A 6,890-nucleotide genomic window follows, 5' to 3' on the forward strand; every position below is an offset into this window, starting at 1 on the left:
TCTCTTGGAAAAAGTTTGTTTTTGTAGTGGTTGAGTACTTTGAAATGAAAAGGAAAAATTTTTGTGCAAATAACTAGTTGTCCCATTTTGAGTGCATTGGAAAGGACAAAAGCTCTTCTTTTAATTTGTTTGTTAAGAAAGATTTGTGTTTACAAAGTATTTGCATTCTCGAACTCTTTCTTAGCTAGAAGTTCATCAAAGGGAAAATATTGTTTAAATCATCTTAGGTGCATTTTTAGTGATTTTGAGTCAAGTCTTCATACCATGAGTTTAATCTCTGCACCTTTTGACTTAAATAAAAACCAATAAAAATAACACTTAAAGTAAAATTCATCTAGTAACATTTTATTTCTAGGGCTCTGATACACCAACTTAGCTTAGGCTAGTGTCTTGGAGTAGGAGAGTAATTAACTCTCCAAGACAGTAAAAAAAACAAGTAGCTGTATCTTGTGGTAGGGAAGAAATCCAATTGTTGCATTTATGCTCTGGGAAAGCTCCTCTTAAAGGAGAAGCACGAGATCATGTCCGAACCAGTGTGGGAATCAATCCTTCCTCATTGGGAACGACGCCAGATATTGACGTATTAAAAATGGTAAACCTCGGATTAACCATTGTCGAGGAGCCTGTGGTCACTTGTTGGTAAACCTTGGATTATGTCAAGGAGCCTTCAAGGGGATTGAGCTTGCTACTCTTCCCTTGCGTGCGTATCGGATCGTAGACTGTTCCCCCAGGTATATTTGTTTCAGTTGGTAACCTTAGTGGCCACATTCTTTAGGATTCTTCCTAAGGTGACAGTGGTGGGAAGATCCCACTGTACCTGGAGCAGACGTCGGCTAGACTCACTTGGATTTTCTAGGGGGTTCTCTTCAATCAAGATAGTTAAGTGGAGGAACTTGTGCCAGTCTGCTTTAACTGTTCCAACCGCCATTTCTGTATTGAACTCTGGGATGTTGGATTTCATCACCAACTAGTGTTTTCAGTACGGAAAGTTACTGTTTGTGTGTGTTTGATCTCCTAGATTCTTTAGGCGTGTGATTCAAATTTGTTTGGTTCTTTAGAGGCTTTAGGTGGTTTTCATTGAGATTTTACTTTGTTTGCGTGTGAAGTAGTTAAAAGTTTTTAACCGTGGCTGAATTACCGAGGAAGTCCCGTAGACTTCGGGGCCAACCTCCTGAGTTTTCACCGAGCCAGCCTGAAGGGTTGAAAGTCCTCATAACTCCTAGAGACAGTAGAGTTGGGTCACCTGAAGGAGAGTCTTCTTTGGTGGTACATCCTGATTTTCAAGCTTTAGTAGCAGATTATAATCCACAATCAGTGTCTGTTTCCGAAATTACTTGTAGCTTTTCGTCTACTAGTGATATAGGTGAGCAACCAGAAATATCCGAACCTGAAAGTGAATTTGCTGCTACTCCGACATCAGGGCTTGCTTCTCCAGCTTCTAGTGGTCCTGGTTCACCTAGGGTAGAAAGAATAATCACCCAAGATCTTCCTTCTGGACTTATAGCTATCGAAGAACTTGCTACTCCGGAAGAAGAAGTAGGCATCCCTATCCCTGAAAATCAACCTGCTATTGAGCTAAGGGAGCGTGAATCAATTTTTTATAGTCCACCTAGGAGCAGTGCTTGGTATCTTTCTTTGACTAATTTCTTAGAAAACCCAGGGTTAAGTTTTTCACCACCTCGTGTTCCTTATCACCCAACACCTAGAGGTTATTATCCTCCGTTAAATATGTCAAGACAGTCATCCATGTTTACTCAATCGCCTGAATCCTTTTTGTATGGCAGTCCTTCTATTCCCTCTGGGCATCAGTCACTTTCTGGTACTTTTTCGGGAGCATCTCCTCAACCCATTGAACAAGGGTTATTAACTGGAAGCAATGGTACTAAGCCATTGAGCGTAGAAGATATTCTCATGATGTCAGGTTCTATTCCCAATCCTCAACCTCAAGGTGGCCAATTACCGCCTGGGGGACAGCCTAAATTATCGCGTGGGGGGCAACCCCAAGGTACACAATTTGCACCTGGGGGACAACCTCAAGGGCAGTACGTTCCTCAAGGTCAACCCCAGACTCAATATGTACCCCAAGGTCAACCCCAGTATCAATTTATACCTCAAGGTCAACCCCAGTATCAGTACGTGCCTCAAGGGTATCAACCCCAAGGTCAGTACTCGAGCCAAGGTTTCCAACCACCCTCCAGTCAATCATATGTTTAAGGAACAGGAAATGTACCTTTGAATTATCAATCCTACCCTCAACCCGGTTATGGTCCTCAATATTCTCAACCTGTTATGGGTCCGTACCCCGGAATGAATTTAGTGTGGGATCCATCGCAAACTCAACAGGTGTTGCAGCCAAGTGTACAGTTTTCATCTCAAACTGGACAACCCTTAGCTTCTGGTACACCCCAGCAACCTGTCCAGACTAATATTCAAACTTCTGTACCTTCGGTAGTTTCTCAGCCTGGGCCTAGTACGCCTCGCACTTCACCTCAAACGATTGTTGCAACTATCGCAACATCTGTTCAATCTACCCCATCTACTTCTGGAGTATTGACAGCTCCGGTTTCTACTGTTCTTGTATCTACTCCTCATACATCTTTACCTCCATCTGGATCTACGATTCAAACTTTGGTTCAGATGCCTGTAGGACAACCTGGTTCAAGTACGGTTGTCACAAGTCAGCCACAATTTACTTGTCAACCATGCCAGGGACAGTACCAATTCGGTCCTGCTATGTAGTAGCCAATCTATCAGTATCAACCATACCCTGGGTACACATATCAACAACCTCAGCAACCCTAGTACGGTCCAGTTAATCCTGGTTTTCCGGGAGGATACAATATCCCAAATACAATTCCTATTCCTAGTTATCCTGGATATCCTCCTCCTGGGGTTGGTCTCATGACTCAGAGTTTTAGGGACCCTAATTGTCAGTTACCATTTATCGCAACTTTGGACTTGCCTGACTTGTCGCGCCTAACAAATGATCCCATTAATTATCTTCCGTTTTGGCCGCCAATGCCGAATAAGTTGCCTAGTGATATTCCTAAGTTCGAAGGCAAATCAGGAGAGGATCCGTCGAACCATGTGATGACTTATCACCTCTGGTGTGCGTCTAACTCCATTTCAGATGATTCCATCCATCTAAGACTTTTCCAGCGCGCTCTAATTGGTCTTGTGGCCAAGTGGTACATTGAGTTACCGCGAGTAACTTTTTATAATTTTAGTCAGTTAGCTACCTCGTTTTTAACTCATTTTCAGTTACTAGTCCGATATGACAATGGCACGGAATTGTTAACTTCGTTAAAGCAATCGACGTCCCCTTACATTTCAGATCATATTCATAAATGGAGACGTCGACGGCATTTAGTGAAGGTTTTTATTCCGGATCAGATCTTGGCTGAATGTTTTGTAAAGTCTTTGTTGCCAAAGATCACTGAAGATGTAACTAAAGCCGGAGTTGTTACTGAGGAGCAAGTAATTGCTCAAGCGCAATACCTTGACTTGGTCTATACTCAGTCAGGTACATTACATGAGAAAATCCCCAATATTCCCAAGCAAAATCAAATCACTGCAGCTCCTTCGGGATCTCATGCCGCCGATGGTATGATTGGTACAGTTAACACTAAGAGTAAGAAGATGTCTTCCAAGAATTCTTCTCCTATCATAACCTTGCCTGATTCCCCGACAGGAGATTCTTTCGTGGAGATTTCCACCGATATTCACGTTGTAGAGTCATCTACAGCCAAATCAAAATCCTGTGGGAAGAAGAAAGGGAAGAAGAAGAATAAAACAGACAAAAATTCAAAGGAGAAACCTGAAAATTCAGAATCCAATGATGAAAAATGCAAACCTCGTTATCCTTGTCTCATTTGTGACGATGAACATTTTACAAGAGACTGCCCTCATTGTGCAGAGGTTGCGAAGATTGTCAAAGGTTCCCAAATGCCTGCTATTTTGAAGGATCCTTTTCCAAGTCAAGACAGTAAGATGATAGGTTCTTCCTCGAGTGCCAATGAAGAACCCATATTAATGATGTCCCATGTTAGGATTGCAACTCGATCGCATGATTATGGTAGTAAAAGTCCTGTTGATGGTAAAGAAGCAGAATCTTCTCATTCTAATCCATCAACCTCAGCTCCCGGTTTCGATCCACTATAGATCGAGAAACCTAATCCAGACTTGGTAATCAAACCACCCACCAAGGGTATACTTCAAAAGTTAGCTTTCAATCCACATGCGAGAGCAGCTCAGAACTATAACATTGTTGAGGATTTAGTTGTTTCACCCTCAGCAATGTCGGCTTTGGAAGTGCTGCAATCATGTCCAGCACAGCGTAAATTACTTTTGTCGGCTATAGGAGCTGTTGATGTTCAAGACTCAAACCTAATAATTTTCGATCTAGAAAATAGTACACCGCACTTACCTCATCAAATGGCTTTCTAGATTCCAGTGATAGTAAAAAACAGGCCTATTCATCGGACTGTGATTGATGAGGGAGCCTCAACATGTATTATGTCGATACAGTGTTGGAGATTGCTTGGTTCTCCTTCACTAAATCAATCCCCGACGATTCTAAAGGCCTTTGATGGCCGTGGGTTTCATCCTTTTGGCATTCTACAGTATTTTCCTATAGGGGTTGAAGGAAAAATCGTTAATCTAGATGTGGAGGTGGTTGATGCCCCTCTATATTACAACCTTCTCTTGGATCGTAGTTGGTCTTACGCTATGACAGCTGTCGTTTCCAGGGAAAATTTTAAGAACCCCCCCTAAATTTATAAATATAATAAATGGGCGAATCTCCATGGTATATAGGAAAAATGGAAGGCGATTTTATCAATAATATAATATGTATATGTAATTTTTTGGCGAATCTCTCACCAGGCATGGCGAATATTTTACTCAATTATAAAATCTTGTAAGATCTTGGCGAGTCTTTCACTAAATAATAAAACTTTGTAAATTCCTAGTGAATCTTAGCATAGGCTACATGCTGGTTTAATTCCCCCATTTAAATAGGCTACATTCCAAGTGAATACCATGGGTCAATACCATGTGCCATTTTGGTGAATACCATGGGTCAATACCATGTGCCATTTTTGTTTTTATTAATTCTAATATTGGGTTTAATAATGGGTTTTTGCATGGTATTAATAACAATCTAGTCCATGGTATTTGTCCCATAGTATTTCGGCCATAGGTTTCATCTAAATATAACCCATTTTTTGAGTGTTCGTAAATATAAGGTGCCTTATGGAGTAAATATAAAAAAATGTTCTATTTGTTTACCATACCTCTCGTTTATTTATATTTTTATTAATTTACCATACCTTTTTTACAAATATGGTATTTGGCCCATAGGATTCACTTAAATAAAACCTCTTTCTTGAGCCTTCATAAATAGAACAAGGGTTATGGACTAAATATAAAAAGAGGTTTTATTTATTTACGATACGTCTAGTTTATTTATATTTTTATTTATTTACCATACCTTTTGAGTAAGTATAAAAAGACGTTTTATTTATTTACCATACCTCCACTTTACTTATATTTTTATTTGTTTACACCCTTACATGTATATAAGGTGACTTATGGAGTAAATATAAAAAACGTTTTATTTATTTACCATACATCCACTTTACTTATATTTTTATTTGTTTACACCCTTACATGTATATAAGGTGACTTATGGAGTAAATATAGAAAATGTTTTATTTATTTACCATACGTCTCATTTATTTATATTTTTATTAATTTACCATACCTCTTTTATAAATATGGTATTTGGCCCATAGGATTCACTTAAATAAAACCTATTCTTGAAAATGGGCGAATGGAAGGTTGTAAGTCCCAATTTCAAGGGCTAAATTTACCTTTTTTACCCTCTCCCTTAAAATAAGGTGGGCTATTTGAGGTGATTTGTAAAAATGTACTATGATACAAAATATTCGCCCACTAAAAATTTAAAACCCCTTAATTTCGCCAAAGGGCGAACATTCGCCCCTAAAATTATCCTTGGTCGTTTCATCGGTCTTTTGGGTTATAAAGTTTCCTAATAATGGAAAGATCGTAACAATAGACCAGTTGAATTACTTTTCATCCGACCCAGCCTCTTCTGAAAGTATTCAGCATGTCGGCAAAATGACTATCCCGTATAAGGATGTTGGAGTAGGACTAGTTAAAGATGTCGGTTTACTGGGAACTTTTCCTTTTCCTCCGATCAACGCATCGTCTTCATTTGCAACCATTCATATGATTACATCAGACACCATTGTTTATGATGATCCTTGGATTGTTCCTTCTGAATCTGAGATAGACTCATTTGGTGATGTCATGCCTTTGAGTCCATATGAAATTGCGTATGAGGCCATGCAATCGTTTACCGACCCATCTTCAACCGAAATTGACTTAATGAATGTGGTCAATGAAGAATCACTTTTGACATCAAGCTCGGATTCCATCACGCTTTCTGAACTTGTTCACTCTGATGAGAAAATTCGTGAAATCCTATGTGTAGACGATTTACCATGGGAAGATCTCCATCACAGATCTTCGTTTTTACCCGAGAATGATCGTTTTGAAAATGTTTTTCCATCAATTTTTACGACTGAATATGTCAAGGAACCTCAGAATCCAATGAAACATCCTGATTCAGAGTTAAATTTTGGAAACATCTCTCGAACTATTCCTATTGACATTTCGGTTAAGCCTGGAATTGTTGAGAACATTCATATAGGTGCCTCGTGTACAGATGACGAAATTCAAATATATAAGGCCCTATTTCAAGAATTCTACGACGTGTTCGCCTGGTCCTATGAGGAAATGCCAGGAATTGATCCCGCGATTGTTGTTCATGAAATAAAGACTTACCCGGATGCTAAACCCGTCCA

Source organism: Pinus tabuliformis, chromosome 5_2, assembly GCF_031772625.1.
Source record: "Pinus tabuliformis cultivar Carrire ecotype Pingquan chromosome 5_2, CPIR1, whole genome shotgun sequence".
In the NCBI taxonomy this organism is placed as follows: domain Eukaryota; kingdom Viridiplantae; phylum Streptophyta; class Pinopsida; order Pinales; family Pinaceae; genus Pinus; species Pinus tabuliformis.